Here is a 21,638-nt window from a genome sequence, read left to right on the forward strand (position 1 = left end):
ATCTCAGTCTGGCTTCTCGGACTTTATCTCCTACACATCTGACAAGAGCTGTTCCTCTGATGTATTCATTTATGATCTTATCCATCCTTGTCACTTCCAAAGAGAACCTCAACATCTTCATCTCTGCTACCTCCAGCTCTGCCTCCTGCCTTTTCGTCATTGCCACCGTCTCTAAACCAAATAGCATTGCTGGTCTAACTACCATCTTGTTCACCTTTCCCTTCATTCTTGCTGATACTCTCATCACACATCATACCTGACACTTTTCTCCATCCGGTCCATCCTAGTAGGAGCACATTTCTTCACTTCTTTTCCACATTCACCGGTGTTCTGGACTGTTGACCCGAAGTACTTAAAATCTTTCACTTTCTTTATTTCTGTTCCCTGTAACCTCATGTCTCCACTTTGGTCTCTCTCGTTCACACACATGTATTCTGTCTTGCTGCGGCTAACCTTCATTCCTCTCCTTTCCAGGGCAAGCCTCCATCTCGAGATTTTTTCCACCTGTTCTCTGCTTTCACCACAGATCACAATGTCATCTGCAAACATCATAGTCCATGGAGATTCCAGTCTAACCTCATCTGTCAAAACTGGAATCATATAATTTTTTAATGGAGGTCTAATCGTCCAGCGTTAATCTGTTTATTGTCAGATGCTCGAAATCTGATTTATTGATTCATTGATTTTGAGAACAATCCAAATATCAACCTAGAAATGAAATTCACTTATGGATTTGTGTATCTGTGTTAATATTAATATTGGACAAAGTGCCTGATTTTGTTTCATTTGGAAACATGAAGTTGATGCAGAACTTGGTATCGTTACATGGCCACAATGACAGATAAAGAGATCAGCAGTTAGAAACAGCTCACCTCTCTGATGGTGGAGATCCAGGAGACTTAAAGCCAACAGGAACATCCTTTGACCTGTCACTCTTAAAGGACACACAGCTGGGTTCTGGTTCTGGTTCTGGTCTGAGTCTCTGATGGATCCTGACAGAAACATGATGATTAAAACTGAATCTGTTCAGTCTGGATGAAGCAGCAAAGAGGAGCAGCAGCAGCTTCATCACCACGTCTGTTTTGGCCTGATATAGTGAACGCTGTGTGAAAAGGGCTGTGGACAGTTAGAGATGGTGACCTCACCTCTGACCTTTGCTCTGGCTCTCATCTTCCCCACACAGAGTGGTTTTAGAGGGAGGGACTCCCTCCTCTCTGTCCTCACACTGATCCATGCTGCTGAATTCACATCAGCTCACACACACTTTCTAGCTTCACCTGCAGAGGAAACACACATCATTCATCTGCACATCAACTCTGATCATCCTTTACATCATTAGTGCTGGAAAAAGATCAGCTGCTCCTCCTCTGATTGGCTCTTCTTCTCTGCTTCATATCAGTGTCAGGTGAATGCAGTCAGACAGCAGAGAGGCAGAGGAAGCTGCATCAGCTGCTGCACTTCTACTATCAGTCCACTAGGTGGAGACATGGAGCAACATTTACATTCACTGATTCAACCTGCACTTCTACTATCAGTCCACTAGATGGAGACATGGAGCAACATTTACATTCACTGATTCAACCTGAACAACAGGAAGGATTTTAGTTCATTATTAATCTCTACTAGTGGATTATCTGCTGCATCAAATATTAACTATTCGATAATCTGATTTAATTGAACACATTTCTAAATTAATATTTTATAATAATAATATATAATATTTTTTCATACTATCTTTTTATTTTGAAAGGATGCAGTAGGAAACTGTTCTGACAGAAGTTTGATTCCTGGAAATAAAATGATGAAGCAGTTTGTTCAGAGAAAACAAAAATCATCAGCTGTTCATGTTTGATCCCAGTTTATCAATAATCTAATAATCCTGTAGATTAACTTTCAAACAGCAGAGATGAAACTTTGAGCTGAAATCAGAAGTGAACAGTTTCTCCAAACATCAGAGACACAGAAACAGGAAAGTTCTTGAAGACAAAGTCCAAATATAAAAAAATAAACTTACAGTTTGTTCAAATGATCTAAAGAGTTGATGAAGAAAATATGAACAACAAATAGAGACAACAACCAGACTGGAGTCTCTTTAACTTGTTGTTCTTCTTCTTTAGGTTTTAGCGCCATCTTGCATCCATTATTGTTGCACTACTGGCATCTATTGGATCCTAATCTCTACACCTCAAATTCTCTTAAAGATCCCAGCAGTTTAAAAAGAAAAAAAGAAAAATCTTCTTTTTCACCTCAATACTATTCAGCTGATCGATCACATTCTCAAATTTCAATTCCCTATTAACACCTAGTTCCGTTTTTAATAATCTTCTTTGATTTGCATATTTTCTACAACAAATAAAAACACGTTCCATCGTTTCTACAGTATCACACCAACTACATAAACCAGTAAGGTGTTTCCCCATCTTAAAAGGCGTTCCATTTAGGAAACTATGCCCAGTTCTTATTCTATTTATAATTATCTCTTCCCTCCTGTTTAATCCTCTGATCCTTTCTACATCGACTGTATTTTGTATCCTAAATAAATGTCTTCCATTTATTTCATTTACCCACCGCCTAGCTTCCCATATCTTCTTGCTTTCTTTCCAAATTATACTTTTGCCTTCAGATTTAGATAACTTTACTTGCATATCAATATCATCTTTTTTAATTGCCTCCTTAGCCAGCCGGTCTGCTCTTTCATTACCCATAATACCTACATGAACAGGAGTCCAGCATAACATTTATAACATAACATTTTAATTTTGTTCATATATCCTATGATGAACAGCCATAATCTCATATAATATATTTTGATGATTATTTGTATTGTTCTGTCACATAAAAAATCCCATATCCAATTAAACATATTACCTCCTATACCTACCTGATGTAATTTAATCATTAACCCTTCCCTCCATAACATATCATATGCTTTTTCCACATAAAAAAAACACAGCAACAACAGTTTCCTTATTAATCTGAGCTTTTCTAATATCTTCTAAACATAAAACAAGATCTATTCTTCCTCTCCCTCTACAAAAGTCACTCTGAAAAGGAGCAATTATAACTCCAAATATTGTATTAATCTCTCATTCACCATCCTTTCCATCAGTTTACACATATTAGATGTTAAAGTTGTTGGTCTGTAGTTTCCAGGATTACTATGGTCTTTCCCAGGTTTCTTTAGTGGAATAATAATGGCTTCTTTCCATTTACAAGGCAGTCTCTCCTCTTTCAACATCTTATTATATAAAATTAATAATTTATTTAAAATATCATCACTCACATGTCTTAGCATAATATAACACACCTCATCTTTACCTGGAGCACTAGTCCTAGTTCTATCCAAAGCTCTTTTCAGCTCTCCAATAGAGAAAGGATAATTCATCAGATCATCAGTTTTATTCTCCTTCCTTCTTAAAATTTCAGCATTTTTCCTTTTAGTTCTCCCTCTTCCCTCTATTTCATTAACTGATCATTTTTTTCCACTATGAATCTCCACAAACGGTTTTACTAAAACATCAGTTTTCCCTGTCAGTTACAGCTACTATATTGTTTTTATTAAGTATTGATAACTCCATCCTCTTCTATCCCCTCCCATTATTTTGATCATTCCCCAAACTTCCCCTAACTTTGTACTGCTACCAATTTTGTCTCAGAAATATCTCCAATATTCTCTTTTTGCGCTTCTTACTGTTCTTCTTACTTTTGCTTGTGACTTTTTATATTAAATTAAATGTTGAAAATTATGAGACCTTTCAACCAATTTAAATGCTTTATTTCTTTCTGACTAATTTTCTACACTCATCATTCAACCATTGAACTAACTTTCTTCTATTTTTCCCTGATGTCTTTGGAATAAACTCCTCAGCAGCTGTTAAAATACACTGATCTCTTTATTCATACTTTCAATACTCCGATCTTTAATGTACAAACCGGATTCCAAAAAAGTTGGGACGCTAAACAAATAGTGAATAAAAACTGAATGCAATGATGTGGAGATGGCAAATGTCAATATTTTATTTGTAATAGAACATAGATGGCAGATCAAAAGTTTAATCTGAGTAAATGTAACATTTTTAAGGAAAAATATGTTGATTCAAAATTTCAGTGTCTACAAATCTCAAAAAAGTTGGAACAAGTAGCAATAAGTGGCTGGAAAAAGGAAAGTGAACATATAACAAACAGCTGGAGACCAATTAACACTAATTAGGTCAACTAACAACATGATTGGGTATAAAAAGCTTCAGTGTCTCTCTGAAGCCAAGATGGTGAGAGGATCACCGATTCCACCATTGTTACACAGAAAGATGGTGCAGCAATACCAGAATGGTGTTACCCAGCGTAAAATAGCAAAGACTTTTAAGTTATCATCATCAACCGAGCATAACATCATCAAAAGATTCAGAGAATCTGGAACAATCTCTGTGCGTAAGGGTCAAGGCCGTAAAACTGCTGGATGCTTGTGATCTCCGGGCCCTTAAACGTCGCTGCACCTCAAACAGGAAAGGAAATGACAGCCTGGGCTCAGGAATACAACCCCTGGCAAAAAGTATGGAATCACCAGTGTTGGATGAGCAGTCATTCAGACATTTCATGCTGTAAAACAAACTCGGATCAAAAACATGACACAATATTAAGGTCATTCCAAAGTGCAACTTGTTGGCTTTCAGGAACACTCAAAGAAATGAAGAGAAAACATTGTGGAAGTGAGTGAATGATACTTTTATTGACCAAACACAGGGAAATAAATATGGAATCACTCAATTCTGAGGAAAAAAGTATGGAATCATGAAAAACACATAAACAAAAGACCATTCAAAATACATCACTAGTATTTAGTTGCACCATCTTTGGCTTTTATAACAGCTTTTAGTCTCTGAGGCATGGACTTGATGAGGGACAAACAGTATTTGGTGCCTACTCTCTTTGATAGCAGTTGCCAGATCAGCTTTGCAGGTTGGAGCCTTCTTGTGGAACATTTTTTTCAATCTCCACCACAGGTTTTCTATTGGGTTGAGATCTGGACTATTTGCAGGCCATGACATCGACTGAATGTATCTTTCTTCAAGGAATGCCTTCACTGTTTTTGCCCTATGGCACGATGCATTGTCATCTTGGAAAATCATTTCATCATCTCCAAACATCTGTTCAATTGAAGGGATGAGAAAACTGTCCAAAATGTCAATGTAAACTTGTGCATTGATAGAAGAATTAACCACAGTCATCTCCCCAGTGCCTTTGCCTGACATGCAGCCCCATATCATCAAGGACTGTGGAAATTTGGTTGTTTTCTTCAGGCAGGCCTCTTCATAAATCTCACTGGAACGGCACCAAACAAAAGTTCCAGCATCATCACCTTGTCCATTGCAGATTCTTGACTCATCACTGAAGACAACTTTCATCCAGTCATCCACAGTCCATGATTGCCTCTCCTTAGCCCATCGGAATCTTGTTCTTTTATGGTTAGGTGTCAATGCTGGTTTTCATTTAGCTTTCCTGTATTGAAATCCCACCTCCTTTAGGCGATTTCTTACGGTTCGGTCACATACATTGACTCCAGCTTCCTCCCATTTATGCTTCATCTGTTTAGTTGTACTTTTTTGGTTTTCAAGACAAATGACCTTTAGTTGTTTGTCTTGACGCTTTAATGTCTTTCTTGGTCTACCAGTACGCTTGGCTTTAACAACCATTCCATGCTGTTTGTGTTTGGACCATATCTTGGATACAGCTGACTGTGAACAGCCCACATCTTTAGCAACCATGCGTGAAGGGTTACCTTCTTCAAGAAGTTTCACAATCCTCTCTTTTGTTTCAAGGGACATTTCTCTTGTTGGAGTCATGGTTCTCGCCACTCCACTTCGTCCAGCAGCCCTCCAAGGTGTCATGACTGCAGGTGTTTTGAACTGCACACTAACGGGCACATCTAATCTGGGGCAGGTGTCCATTTAGGGAAAGGAAATAGACTGGGTGTGTCCTTTTTTCTACCTCCAATTTGAGTGATTCCATACTTTTTTCCTCAGAATTGAGTGATTCCATATTTATTTCCCTGTGTTTGGTCAATAAAAGTATCATTCATTGACTTCCACAATGTTTTCTCTTCATTTCTTTGAGTGTTCCTGAAAGCCAACAAGTTGCACTTTGGAATGACCTTAATATTGTATCATGTTTTTGATCCGAGTTTGTTTTACAGCATGAAATGTCTGAATGACTGCTCATCCAAGACTGGTGATTCCATACTTTTTGCCAGGGGTTGTACTTCCAGAAAGCATCGTCAGTGAACACAATCCACCTGCCATCCGCCGCTGCCAGCTGAAACTCTACAGAGCAAAGAGGAAGCCATTTCTAAGCTCCACAAGCTCAGCCGTTTGCACTGGGCCAAGAGTCATTTAACATGGAGGGAGGCAAAATGGACGACTGTTCTGTGGTTGGATGAGTCACGATTTGAAGTTCTTTATGGACACTGGGACGCCATGTCATCTGGACCAGAGAGGACAAGGATAAGCCAGGTTGTTATCAACGCTCCGTTCAGAAGCTGCATCACTGATGGTCTGGGGCTGCATGAGAGCTGGTGGCCTGGGCAGCTTGCATGTCTGGAAAGGCCCATTAATGCAGAGAACCATGTTCAGGTTCTAGAACAACATATGCTCCCATCTAGACGTCGTCTCTTTCAGGGAAGACCCTGTATTTTTCAACCAGATGATGCCAGACCACATTCTGCAGCAATCACAGCATCATGGCTACGTAGGAGAAGGATCTGGGTTCTGAAATGTCCAGCCTGCAGTCCAGATCTTTACCTATAGAGAACATTTGGCCCATCATAAAGAGGAAGGTGCCACAAAGAGGCCCAAGACGACTGAACAGTTAGAGGCCTGTATTAGACATGAGTGGAGAGCATTCCTATTTCTAAACCTGAGAAACTGGTCTCCTTTGTCCCCAGACGTCTGAGTGATGTAAGAAGAAGGGGAGAGGCCACACAGAGGGAAAAATGGCCGTGTCCCAAAGTTTGGGATTTGTTGACGTCATGACATTTTGAAACATCATATTTCTCCCTTAAAATGATAAATTCTCTCAGTTTAAACTGCTGATCTGTCATTTGTGTTTCTGTTGTGGATAAAATATTAGATGTTGGCATCTCCACATCATCGATTCAGTTTTTATTCACAATTTGTTTAGTGTCCCAACTTTTTGGAATCTGGTTTGTACATTTAAAATTTTACTTTCACATAAATTACAAAATTTTTCCCAATTTGCTTAATCAGAGAAAGACACCCACCTCCATTTCCTTCTTCTCTATCATATCTTACTGCAATATATCTGTAGCACCCCACTGCTCTGTCCGCTGGTAACTGGGATGAGAACTTAAACTCACTGGTGGGGTGGCTATTTTGGTTCATTAAGTTCTGGTAGATACCACACAGGTTTACCTATGTTGAGTAAATCCTTACTCGTCCAATTACCATACATACATTTGATGTAACAAAAATAACTCCAGATAACCAGCTAACTGAATAGTTTCTTTTAATAAGAACTTGGAAAATGAAATCCTTATCTCCACATGAGGCTACACAATACCCCAAAATGATGGAAAACTTACATATAGAGCAAGGTCATTAATTAATTCCCAGTAATAAATGTTTCCTAAAATAAAGTTGATAAGGTACTTTTCTTTTCAGTCCCTTATGTTTTACACAATTTAACTTTGTGTTTTTATGAAAAACCCTTCCTTTGAACTGTTGTTTTAATATAACCAGAGTTCAACTTTTGTCACTAACATAAGATAGTTACAGTTTTAAACATAATATCACACATGAGCCCATACTCTCTCACACACACACAGTCCGGTACCGGTTAAAGTTTTCGTTGCAGGCCTGATGAATCTAGGGTGCGGTCGCGACGACAATCCTCTTCTCCCCGTTTAAACAATAAAACTGACTCAGACCTGCTCGCTCAGCCGACGTCCTCTCCGTCAAGGTTGCTTTGCGAGTCCAATTTCTTTTAGAACTCCGCCATACGAGTTGCAGAACTCATCCTCAATCATGCTAAAGCCAGCGTCGCCACTTTGAGCCTTTCCCCTCGCCACCTCGGATCAGCAGCAGTTCTCCTCTTTGTTCTTCACTCAAACACACTTCTGCCGCCTTCCTATACACCGGAAGGTTTACTTGTGGAGAACGTGCATAAAGCAGTCCAGTTCCTTCCCCCACCTCAACCTCTGCACTCACTAACAGCTCCATTAGTGAGCTAATGAGGAGGAAACAAGGAGGAAACTAATGGAGACATTAGTTTCCTCCTTGTTTCCTCCCGTTTTTTTCCCCTGTTGAGTTCACTTATCCCTCGCTAACCTAAACTACTTTCATAGATAGGAAATTCAATACAGTCTTTAAACTAATAGAATAGATAATCAAACAAGTTTACACTTATGTCCTGTTCAGAAAATAAATTTAAATATGCTAGTTTTAAAACTTAACATGTCTTGATTGAAATAGCCTAATTATAGTTTTAAAATCGGTAATTCTGGCCTATTGACCTTTATGTTACCTGTAGTTACAGCAGATCATTTGTTAAGATCGTTTGATCTGCCCTTTGTGTGTCTGGGAAGACAAGCAGAAAAAGTTTCAGCTTTTCACACTGATCTGTGAAAGCCATAAAAACAGCAGGAGTTCAGGAGAAGCTCTGCTTCCACAATATTTAGACAAAGGGACAAATGGCTTTAGAGAGGGTCAGAGACAGGTCCTGGTTGGATGAGCAAAGATACGCCTTATTTGAATAAATTAAAGACAAGAATAGCCTCTAGTATAAAACTTTCTACACAGAAGTAACAAATCAGATTTTGCTCTTTGCAACTTCTCCAAAGACGTCTTTGCTTCTTTTGTCTTTTTCTCTCTCAGGTAAATTCATGTGTTGTTTGTGCTCTGAGGTTTCTGATGTTATGTGATAATATGCATCTGTCTTTAATAAATGCTGATTATTGTGACGCTGTTATCTCTGCGTGATCTCAGTCTTTGCGCACAGCATTTTTCTGAACCCGGGCATAAGAGAGGATTTAACGAGTCAAAAGGTTTAAAAAGTTCTACAATTTTCCTCTCTTAATAGTCCCTTCCAGAAAAGTTTCGGCTTCCTGCATTTTCCATTATTTCTCACGCAACTCACAACAGTAGCCGCTCCCCGCATGTATATAATCACTTGGTTTACAATTTTACAGAAACAATAATTCTCACGCATATTTTTTGTATACATAAAACCAACCTTGTAAATATTTTGTAATTATTAAAGGGCCTTACGTGCATGGTTTTTAACCAGGGGCTACATATCCATATACTCTGAAGTCCAAAAAAGGCTTCAACCAAGTTTCCTGTATACAAATTCTATTAGATTTTTCTTCCTACTCATAAATAAACTCTTGATAGATAGATAGATAAATAAATAAAATCTTGACCATTTGACAAAAGACTCCTTGCATTCCATTGTAAGATTAAAATTATCCTTCTTGACTTGCTTGACTACATAATTCTCCCCTTATGTCTTACCATAAGTTTCAAGTTTCATTACTTCACAAATATTCTTCAAATTTAAGCTATGACCTGCTGCCTTATAAATAATCTGAATCCTTTCCGTCTTTGATTTCACATCTGAAGTTGCATTTTTTACTCCTGCAATAAAAGTCACCATTTTGTTCCTCTTCTATTTTCTTTTCAACCATTTCCATAACCTTTTGGATTACTTGTTTTTCTCCTGTCAAAGATTTTCCATTTTGTTTCTCTTTTTCAACCACTTTACATGTTCAACCACTGCATATGTTACTTTCTGCGTAACTTTTGTTTTCTGTATAATTGTTTGCTGTTTCATTACTTCACATCTCCAGAAAGCGACACTATGCTCTCCTCCACAACTACAGCACTTTGATTTAACTCCAACTCCACATTTACCATATTCATGGTCTCCAGAACAACGGGCACATCTCCTTTTTCCTTTACACAGTTTTGCAATATGGCCAAATTCCTGACAGTTGAAACACTTCACTGGTTTGGGCACAAATTCCCCAACACTAAATCTTATCAAGCCAAAGAAAACCTCCTTTGGCACTTTTGTTTCAAACTCCACCAACACAGATTCTGTTTCAATCTTCTCTGGACCCCTTGTCATTCTGCTCATTTTATTTCCTTATTACTTTCTTTCAAATTCCCAACTAAATCTTTCGTATTTACACTTAAAGGAACTCCTGTGATAATTCCTTTGCTTTCATTATTTCTTTTTTCCTCACTCTAACAACTGTTCTAACTTTGACTTTACACACCCACTCAAGTTTTTTTGCCTTTTCAACCTGAACTTCTGAATTTTCAGTGGCGTCTCTTACTGAGCTGCTGGTTTGCACCTCCACTTTAGATACTGAATTCAAATCAAAAGTAAATGTGACGGATGTTGCATAACTGATGACGTCACAGCTCAACTGGGTTGTAGTTTCTTCTTAGAGCAGCAGAACCAGGAAGTAGAAGGTCTTCAGTGAAATCAGAGGAAGGTTGATAAAATCTTCATGAGGATTTACTTTGTTTAGACCATGATGAATGTAGTGATTATTATAAAAAAATTAACATCAATATTTTAGTTTATATAGCATTTCACACAGAAAAAAAAATGTAGAAATGCCTACAAACTAAGTACTGGCATAAAATTTTTTACTAATTAATATTTAACTTCAAAATAAATATTTATTTTGCAAGCAAAAAATATTTTCCAAATTATCTTCTGATTTTAAAATTCAGTATTTATTGTCCAAACTAAATAAATCCTGAATTAAACTATATTTAATGATCTTTTTAATGTCTAGTTGTTCAGTCAGACGCTTCATCATGTTTCAGTTTCTCCTCCATTCAGCAACAGGTGGTGAACAGGTTTAATCCAGTTTAGTGTAATGTGAACAGGTTTAATCCAGTTTAGTGTAATGTGAACAGGTTTAATCCAGTTTAGTGTAATGTGAACAGGTTTAATCCAGTTTAGTGTAAATGTGAACAGGTTTAATCCAGTTTAGTGTAATGTGAACAGGTTTAATCCAGTTTAGTGTAATGTGTTTAATCCAGTTTAGTGTAATGTGAACAGGTTTAATCCAGTTTAGTGTAATGTGAACAGGTTTAATCCAGTTTAGTGTAACTGTGAACAGGTTTAATCCAGTTTAGTGTAATGTGAACAGGTTTAATCCAGTTTAGTGTAATGTGAACAGGTTTAATCCAGTTTAGTGTAATGTGTTTAATCCAGTTTAGTGTGATGTGAACAGGTTTAATCCAGTTTAGTGTAATGTGAACAGGTTTAATCCAGTTTAGTGTAATGTGAACAGGTTTAATCCAGTTTAGTGTAATGTGAACAGGTTTAATCCAGTTTAGTGTAATGTGTTTAATCCAGTTTAGTGTAATGTGAACAGGTTTAATCCAGTTTAGTGTAATGTGAACAGTTTAATCCAGTTTAGTGTAATGTGAACAGGTTTAATCCAGGTTAGTGTAATTGTCTTTCTTGCTACTAGCAGCAGAATGTGCATCAATATGTAACATTGATCTTTAGTGAGTAAATCCTTGGTGTTTCTGTCCAGCAGAGACAGAAGAGGCTCCATGGGGACATCTGTCCTTAGAATGTCCTCAATCTGCTGCTTCATTTCCTCCAGAAGGTCTTTATTTGTGCTCAGTCCCAGAAGACGTGTGTGATGACCGACCATTCCTCAGATTCCTCCAACATCTATCTGTGGTTGGATCCTGGAAATGAAAGTTTTTAAAGGAGTTCTGCTTAAAGGTTTGTCTAACCACATTTATTTCCTCCAGTTCATTTTGTTGACTCTTTATTCTGCAAGCATGAACGTTTCATTTCAGCCGTTTGGTTCCTGTTGCCTCCAAGCTGAACGTTGATCCACATGAATGTTTTCCTCCAGTCCCATGAACCTGAGCAGAGACATTTATGACCTTTATGTTGAGTCCGAGCCTGAAGAGGAGAGGCTGCCGTTGTCGCCGTTCTGATGTCTCCAACCAAACACTTGACCCTCAACATCAACGCTGGAGAAACGATAGTTTTAAAAACACTGAAGGAAAAATGTTTACCTGCTTTCACACTGGAAACAACTGATGAAACTATTATCATTAATATCATTATTATTGTAATAACATAGTAATAACAGTGATAGTAAAACAGTGTTATTGTAATAACAGTGATAGTAATAACAGTGTTATTGTAATAACAGTGATAGTAATAACAGTGTTATTGTAATAACAGTGATAGTAATAACAGTGTTATTGTAATAACAGTGATAGTAATAACAGTGTTATTGTAATAACAGTGATAGTAATAACAGTGTTATTGTCATTCCAAGCTGCTGGTTCATATAATCAACGTTTCTCTGTCAGACTCCCTCAGGTCTCCACAGCAGAGAGATGAATCACGGCTCTTCCTCCTCATCCTCCTCATCCTCCACTGAGTTCTGATGGGTCGGTTCAGATTGTCTCTGAAGATCAGACACCAGAACAGAGGCGGATCAGAACCAAAGCCAGCAGCTCTGCTGAAGCTCAGGAGAACTCTGAGTCCAGATGTGGACCCTGGTCTCCTCCAGAACCTCCTCTGTTCTGCTGTGGAGGAGGAACTGTGTGGCTTCAGTTCTGCAGCAGGACCTTCTCAGCTGCAGCAGAAGAAGAAAGGACTTCCTGTGTTCAGGTTGATAGAAACCTGGATCTTTTTCTAGCTTGTGGCTCTGCTTCCAGCGTAGATGTTCTCCAGGTTCTGGTCTGGATCTAGTGGACTGTAGAGCTCATCAGGTTTCCTCTCATCACTCTGAGATCTTCAGCTTCTTTAGATTCAACCTGAAGCTTCTTCTGACAGCTGCAGCTAATATTTAGCATGATGTTTATTATTCTAGCCTCAGTGTTTCTGCTCTTCATGTGACTCCACTGAATCCAACTCTGATGTCGTCACTTCACAAGTGATGAAGATCCATTTTTCTTTCACTTCCTGCTCATTTCTTTCCAAATGTTTTTCAGGAGGAGCTTCAATGTTCTCCAGCTCTTTAGATGATGAAGGAACTCAGACTGACTCCACCCGGCTGGAGCTCCAGGTGAGCAGAAACAAACAAACCCTAAAGTCGTCCCTGCAGACCAGCTTTAGATTTGGATCAACTGAACATCAAGCTTCAGTAACATCTCAGTTAAAGTTTGTTTTCCAGATCTGAGGTCAGAAAGTTCTGGTTTCCATCATGTCCAGTTTTTAGTTCTGCTTCTTTTTCTCCACCTGACAGACGAGACGATTAAAATGCTTCATAGAAACGATCTCAGGTCTCAGATCCTCATTGAACCTGATGTCTGTAGTTTCAGTCAGAAGCTCCCAGATGGTCCAGATGGGAAGATCTGAGCATCTGGTTTGGTTGATCCAGAAGGTTCTGGACTCATCCAGAAACCCAGAACAACTGGACTCCAGTCTCACCTTCAACAGAACATTCTGCTCTAAATCCAGACGGGACCGCTTGATGTCTTTGGACCTGAAACATGAAGTGCTGTGAAAAACTATTTGCTCCTTTACAGATTTCTGCTGTTTTTCCTTTTTGTCCCCCTGAAATGTTTCAGATCATCAAACTGATTTTAATATTTGATGAAGAAAAACTGATTAAATACAATAAACAGTTTTCAAATGATGATTTTATTCATTAAAGGAAAAGATCTGAAAACCAACAAACACAAAACCAGGAAAAAACACAAAGCTGGAAAAACAAGACAAGTATAGAAATAGTTAAAGTTTAAATTACTGTCAATGACAAGAAAACAAAGTTTAGACTGAAAAACAAACATAAAACTTTCACTCTGTTCTACATAAATCATCATAAAATCAAAGCAGCAAAATATTCAGTTTTTTCCAAAACATCTCAAAGGATTTCCAGCTCAGTTTGTAGAAAATCTCACCAAAATTATTATCACACCTTATTTTATTAGTTTAGCAAATAGTTTAAAGAGGAAAAATGGTTTTAACTCCTCACTAAAATATTAGACATCAGAAATTCCTCTAACTGAACAGCAACTGTTTTAATATTCATCCTGATCTTTAGTTTTTATTAAATCTTCTCTCTTATTCATAGTTTCTTTTTTCATTTCTATCCATATTTATACACAATGACAGGAGTTTATTATAGACTTTGTACAAAGTCAATGTTGTTCTGATCTCTACTAAATCATCATATTTTAAAGTTTTCACTGTAAGAAATATTTCATGAGTTAAATGAAAATAATCAGACTCAGTTATAATTCAGATCATTTTCTTCTGTGTTGGTTTTATCTGAGTTTCTCCAGATCTACACACAATAATTCATTTATGGGAGAATTAGGCAACATTAAAACATGTAAAGTGATTTAATGTTTAGAAAAACTTTAGAAAATATTACAATAGATTTTTATATTTTAGCTTTTACCTCATCAATATCAGCATTTCAGTGTCATTTTATGTCTAGTTTCACCTGAAAAATCTGATTTTAGAGGTGAAATTTTTCATTATTTTCTTGTTAATAAATATTACAAATTCTGTTTTCCCATAATTTAGTGTTAATCTATTTTTGTCACATCATTAAAACTTGTAATTCTCCTTCCATTAAACTGTTGCTGCTCCAAACTGACCAGATCAAAATAATGAATCAGCAAATAAATTAAATGTTGACAAATTAGATTCACTGCATAAATCATTTCTGTAAAGTAATAAAAGTTTGGGACCCGGTTCTGATGCTGTGGAGAATTATCCGTTCTCCATGCCGAGTTCTGGATGTCTGAGGTCAGAGAGTTGAATTCATGAATCCATTTATTAAAACCAAAATACAGCTGGTCCATTTCTCATCCACCTTCAGGAGTTAGCAGGACAAAATGGCACCAAGACCAGTTTGTGATCTGCTTTGTTAGCCTGTGGCTAAGCTCCGCCCTAAAGAGGGCGTTCCCTAGTGTGTCGTTCCCTCTTCCTGATTAAAACTTTAGTATTGTTGTTTCTACATCAACTTGTTTTCTTTTCATTATTTCAGCTCTGAAAGCTCTGCATCTGTTTCATTATTTTAAAGATTTATCATTTTCTGAAAATAAATGTTATATTTTTGCTTGGAGTTTCAGAGACATGTTGTTAGTAGTTCATAGGATAAAAGAACAAAGTTCATTTTATTCAAACATTTTCCTTTAAAGCAGTAAAATCAGAAAACTGATTATTTTAATAGTCTCTTATTTTTTCCAGAGGTGAATTTGGATCATTTAAAAGCTCTTCATCTGACAGACCCTCTTGGTACCAATAGAGAACAACTCATTAACATGACCTTTGGCATCCTGTCTTTACTCAGCTGAAATTAAACATCTATTAAAAACACCAAAAATCCTTTTCTCAGAAACACAATATCAGTTCGGCACCACTCCCATTGGGTTTTGGATGAATGTTCAAGATCTCATGTCTGTCACCTATTTGGGGACATAATAGATTCAAACCATGAAGAGCAGACAGAGGGTTTAGAATATGGATGAATAAAGGCTTAAAAATAGGGACCTTTATAGTGAAGGAGGTTTGATGTCCTTTGAACAACTGGTAAATAAGTTCAGTCTGCCAAAAAAACATTTTTTAAGTATTTACAGATTAGAAGCTGTTTCTGCCTCACTGAAATCTACGACTGAACCTCCACTCTCTACCATAGAGAATAGAGCCGTTCACCATAATCAGAGTACGGATCTACTTTCCACTTTCTATAATATTTTACTTTTAGCTTTAAAAGAAAATAGTCTCTCATATTTACAAGCCTGGAAAACTGAAATCCCTGAGGATGAATGGAATAACTCATGTCTATTGGCACAAACCAAACTATTAACACAAGGTTTAGACTATTACAATACAAATGGTTATTTAGAACGAATATCACTGCTGTAAAACTTCACCATTTCTATTCAAATGTTCCTGATGTTTGTGTTAAATGCAATATAGATAAAGTTTCTCTTTTCCAATGTATAGAGCTTCAACCTTTCTGGAAGGAGGTCATCATGTTCATCTCTGGTTTGATTGAACAGGATGTTCCAGTGGACAGTAAACTTTGCTTATTGCACATTTTTCCAGGTGGATTTAAAGGAGCTATGAAGAGAAAGAAGCTTTTGAGTTTTTGCCTTTTGCAGGCTAAACATTGCACTGTATGTTAATTTTTGTTCTATTTTTCATGTTTTTTTTGTATGTCTGTATAGCAGAATTTCGATTTTGGATATTGGAATATCCAAAATCCAACTTGAAACTAACTTCACTGCAGTCGGTAACACAATAAAACCATCGGGATAAAGTTTGTTTTGGTCTGTGGGCTGTAAAGATCTCACCATCTTCAGATCCAGATGAGGATCTGAAGATGGCGAGCTAGAAAAAGGACTATGGACTTTATGATTTTGGAGTTAATTTATTCTGAGTCAATTATTTTGTGTCTCATTCTGCTGCTGTAATTGTCTGCTTTTATTCAATCACTTAATATATACACCAAACTAAAAGCACTGCCTCCTGTTTTCATTCACACCTCAGGCTCCTTAAAAGGACACTCTTCTGATGCTGCTTTTGTAGCCTCAGTTAGCTGCAGAGCCCAGAACTGTTACACTTTCAATTTATCAGTAATTTTTTTTGGTTTCTTTGTGTGAGTGGATTATTTGGGCTGTTAGAAACATCTGGTGGGAATTTCCTGTCAACATCCCCTTTTTGATTATGTTTACTGGAAAAAACACTGACATCATTAATACTTTTTCACTGTGCATTTTGTATTTTTTGATTGTTTAAGCTTTCAAACAGTACAGCAACACGTTCACAAATAAAGACTGCAATGTATTAAGTGTGGAGTGGATTTAATGGACATTGTTTTCAAAAAACTGTTTAATTCTTGGTCCACATGTGCTAATTTTGACATTTCAGGCATTCCATATGGAGCAGCTGGTTGCCTTCATATATATTAACTTTTGAAACTGTCACTTTAATGGACCAAATTCCTGATGATTTTAAACCAAATTTGAAAGTTTAAATATCCAAAATCAGTCATTACATCAATATTGTTGCCCAAATTGTCAAATTGATGCTTCCTGTATCATTTTTTAAATATTGATGTTGGGCTGTGGTGGGTCATATCCATGTTGGTTTATTCTCAGCTAAAATAGGTTTACTGTTGTTATCAGATGTAAAATATGTCAGAGATGCAGCGATCAGAGCTTTTCTGTCCATCACTGATCTCCAGTTTTCATTCTGCTCTGATCTGCCAGTTCCTGGATTTTTTCTCCAGAGAGAAAAATGTTCTGCAGGTTCTGAGTTTCAGGTAGAAGTTCTGAATGAAACAGAAAATATTAAGATTTTATCACTTCATGCTTCAAAGCATTGACCTCTGACCTTCATGGGATGGGAATGTTTTACTTTAACTAGGACTTTCTGAAAGGCAGAGTTGATGAAAAATATTTTAATCCAAATATTTAAATTTGAACAGGAAAAGAACAAAATGAGCAGCAAATGAACCAAATGCAGAAGAAGAAAAATGTTTTTATTTCTCTAAAACACATGAAGAAAAACTGCAGCAAATAAACAAAAGGAAGATTTAATATTCAAATCTGACGAGTTTAGAAAAATAGGAGCCGACAGAAACAGAAAATGTTCAGTGAGAAAAACTGATCAACATTTCAATGAAATCTGATGAATGAGAGGAAAAAATAAGAGAAACAACATCTTGATATTCAGTGTGAAGCTTTGACTGGAAACAAACAGGAAAACATGAAGATCCTGGAATAATCCTGGAATAATCCTGGAATAATCCTGGAATAATCCCAGTTTCCATCTTTAAAGGACTGGAAGAAGAAAAAGTTTCCAAGGACTCAATCAGAAAAGTTTCACCAAGAAATAGATTGTAGAGATGAACTATCTGTTCAACAGTGAGAGAGTTTCTCTGACAGGAGGAAAATCTTTAGACTCAAATCAGCAAAGAAACACTGAGGAATCATAAGCCAAGAACCTAAATCCAGGAATCAGAGGTTCAGTGAATGTGGTGTTGAAGGTGTGGAGGAGGATCAGTGAGTCAGAGGAGACTCTGTAGAAGGACAGAATGCCAGCAGGACAGTCCACATACACTGATACTCTGTTAGAGACGGAGGAGGAGGAGAGACGAGTTTTTATGTTATTGTGCCTGACAGAGTAACCATCATCAGAGCAGCTCAGACTCCAGGAATGATCATTGAATCCAAACACACAATCTTCACTGTTTCCTTTCCTCCTGATTCTTCTGTAACTCACTGATATATAAACATCTCCTCTCCACTCGACCTCCCAGTAACAGCGACCAGTCAGACCAGTTCTACACAGCAGCTGAAGCAAGTTATCAAATCTGTCTGGATGATCAGGATATGACTGAATCTCCTCCTCACATGTCACCTTCCTGTTGTCTTCAGACAGTTTGAAGTTTCTGTACACTGTGTTTGTGTCGATGGTGAGTTGACAGGAATCTGATGGAGAGAACAAACACAATCCAGCTGCAGTTATTGATCATTTATTGATCTTTGATGATGATCCTGAATGAGTGATGTGACAGTTTGAAGATGGTTGAATGTGAGCTGCTTTGTTGTCATGAATCAGATGAAAAACACACTTACATCTCCATGGACCTGGTCTCAAGAATCGGCGTCCAGCAGGCTCCACCCTGAAAGGAGGAGGGGGGTCAGACCATCAGTCTCTTTCAGCAGCAAACATGGACATTACATGTCTCTCAGACACACATTGTCCTCCACTGAGACAGGAACAGTCCAACATCTGGATTGCAAACTGCAGTGGTTGTAGGAAGGACGTGTAACCACGATAATTTTTCCCATTTTTGTTAGATTCAGTTTTTTTTTTTTTTTTTAAAGATTTATTTAAAAATAAAATCCTCTTTTCCTTAATTTATTCAGCACATAATAAACCAAGCGAGAACAAAACTCTCTGTTCTGACGTGGTTTTAAAGTCACATGACCAGCTGCACGTCAGCGTCCTAAATTGACAGCTGCTACTTATATGGCTGATGAACAGCAGCCTAGGCAGGAGACGCTGTCAGACGCTGGTGTCCAGGTATCCTTCTGGTTTATTTTTAAAGCCTTTATCAAATGTCAAATGCCATCATTCACTTGTATGCCTTTTAACCTACAGACGAGCGATTGTCGATCCAAACATTCTAGCAATCACACAGTTTGTCAAGTGGGAACTGGTGAGTAGTGATGGGTAGATGAGGCGTCATGTATCGTTTCGACACACAGCAAAACTGTGTCGATTCTGTGTCACTGAATACTGACACCTGCTGGACATTAAAAATTCCTACAGGCAATGTAGTGATATTGATGACCTAGAACAGGGGTCCCCAAACTTTTTCCTGTGAGGGCCACATAACTTTTCCCTTCTCTGCTGGGGGGCCGGAGTCGGTTTGTAACAGAAAAAGTGTGACGATTGCAGGAGTGCCTGAATGTAAAAATTTATTGTTTTCCAGAAAGCACAATCAAATAACCCTCTCTGGGTTCTGCAAAGAACAAAAGTCAGGAAATAAATAATAACACTATTAATGAAATAAATAATAACCAAATAACCCTCTCTGGGTTCTTTGCAGAAAAAATCCAGGAAGGATTATAGGCCGTATTTTCTGAACTCTGAGCTGCACCGAACTATAAGCCACAACCCCAACGTTTTCTTTTTTTAAAAAAAAGAAAACCCCAGTAAACATGCACATATAAACCGCAGATTTCTCTGCCCTCCAGGTTTTCCACAACGATGCAGCAGCAGCAGAGGGGGACGGACACCCAATATTTGAGTCATAACAGGTCTATTGAATATCACATTTATTAGGGTTGAAAAAGAAAAAGTGGCCAAGTTTAGATTTAACTGAACTGATTACGGTAGTTTTGGTAAATGTAACAGTAAAAGTGCTGATCCTTCGTGTCTGCTACTAGCATGTGCTAAATGAAAATGGGCAATTTCTTCTGCTGCTTGTTCTTCTTCATTAGATTTCAGCGGCAGCTTGCATCCATTATTGTTGCACTGCTGCCATCTACTGGATCCTAATATCTATACCTCAAATTCTCATAATGATCCCAGTATTATTTTTAAAAAAACGAAAAATCTTCTTTTCCCCCTCAATGCTATTTAACTCATCAACAATATTCTCAAATTTCAATTCCCTATTAAAACCTAATTCCGTTTTAATCGGCACTTTCTTCTTTTATTTCCAATTTTGACTTCCAATGATTCACTTCCTGCTAAAGAGCCCCCTGGTGGTTGAAGAAAAATCCACATATAAGCGGCTTATAGTCCGGAAAATACTGTATATGAAAAAAAAATCTGAATGCTCTCTAGTATTGTTCAGGGGGCCGGACCAAATGTGGAGGCGGGCCGGATTCGGCCCGCGGGCCGTAGTTTGGGGACCACAGGACTAGTCTATACAATAAGATTTAAGTCTTTGTATTTTATTGAGTATTATATATTGCATTATGTCATATCTTCTGTTAAATTTAAAATATATTTGATATCCTTAGATACAGTCAATAAATAATGTGAACATGAACCATAAAGTAAAAATTTAAGTGAATGTGTTTGGAATGAGGATGCTTGTGGACTGTTTTAAGTTTTTACAACATTTTGAAATTTAGCCTGTTATGCTTTTTTGACAAAACTTCTCCTGTAGAAAAAAATGAAGTAAACACTACATTTATAGCAAACCCTTGTTTTCTTTAGGAGTTGCGTTCCGAAAATAACCTGTGATTTGCGAAATCTGCGAAGTAGTTACCTTTATATTTTACAGTTATTACACTGCATAATTACATAAATACATTGAAACCACGGAACAAAACTTATTTTCAGGTCAGCGGATGTGTGTGTGCATCAATCGGGCCTTAATGTGATCCGGAGTCATTAAAACGTCTCCTCCAAGCTGCACCGCGAGATTCTTCCTGCTTACCATAGGCAAGTAATTTCTTTGCGCAAAGAATGAGCTGCCAAAAATCTGAGACTCATAGGTATCTCATACATTCTGGAAACATGCAGCTCAGAAAATAAGCACTTTTTCAGTCTGGTCTCAACCGTTTTGGTGATGGTAACAAGGAATTTTCCATTTATAAGTTACCATGTATCAGCCAATCTGGTGTAGTTCTTCTGAACAGGCACTTTCATTGAGCTGACTAATAAATAACATATCACGATTTGTTAAATTTGGCAGGAGGCCAAGAACCTTAACTTTAACATTAAACCAGCTGAGCCACGAAGAGAGATTGGGATCTCTGTGAAAAGCGCTATAAAAATAAAGAATAAGAATAAAAGAGGCCAGGAGAGGACAGTTCTTCTTTCTCTGTAAGACCACCGAGTGTCTCCATGAGAGAAACGGTGAGTTTTTGTAGCGGAAAGAACGTGTTTTTCTCCGTTTAATGACCACTGCATATCCCATCCACAATAGAGAGCAAAAAAAAAAAAAAAAAAGCCCGTCTGGTGGGAAAAACCAAAGTCCTCCATGAGATGATGTGTGGCCTGAAATAGAGTTGAAAATAAGTAAAAAGTGAATAAAGAAGTTCAAGTGAAGAAAATAGAGTTTTACAGATTACTTGTGAGTTAAACTGCAGTAAACGTTCTTTCATTTCTTTGTCTGAGATTTTTGGTGAGGAGTT

The 21,638-nt window shown here is 37.4% G+C and overlaps 1 long non-coding RNA gene across 1 annotated transcript in view; it reads right to left on the minus strand.

The window, feature by feature from the left end:
- Window positions 1-872: 872 nt before the first annotated feature.
- The window catches only part of LOC148156177 (uncharacterized), a 46,680-nt gene continuing 25,914 nt past the window's right edge, over window positions 873-21,638 (minus strand). The window contains exons 2-3 of the long non-coding RNA XR_015764915.1: window positions 1,146-1,277; window positions 873-992 (exon numbers count right to left, since the gene is read on the minus strand). This is a non-coding gene — a long non-coding RNA (uncharacterized LOC148156177). The remainder of the gene's footprint in view (window positions 993-1,145; window positions 1,278-21,638) is intronic.

Source organism: Poecilia mexicana, unplaced genomic scaffold (assembly GCF_051168715.1).
Source record: "Poecilia mexicana isolate PSO_F unplaced genomic scaffold, ASM5116871v1 scaffold_12, whole genome shotgun sequence".
Lineage (NCBI taxonomy): Eukaryota > Metazoa > Chordata > Actinopteri > Cyprinodontiformes > Poeciliidae > Poecilia > Poecilia mexicana.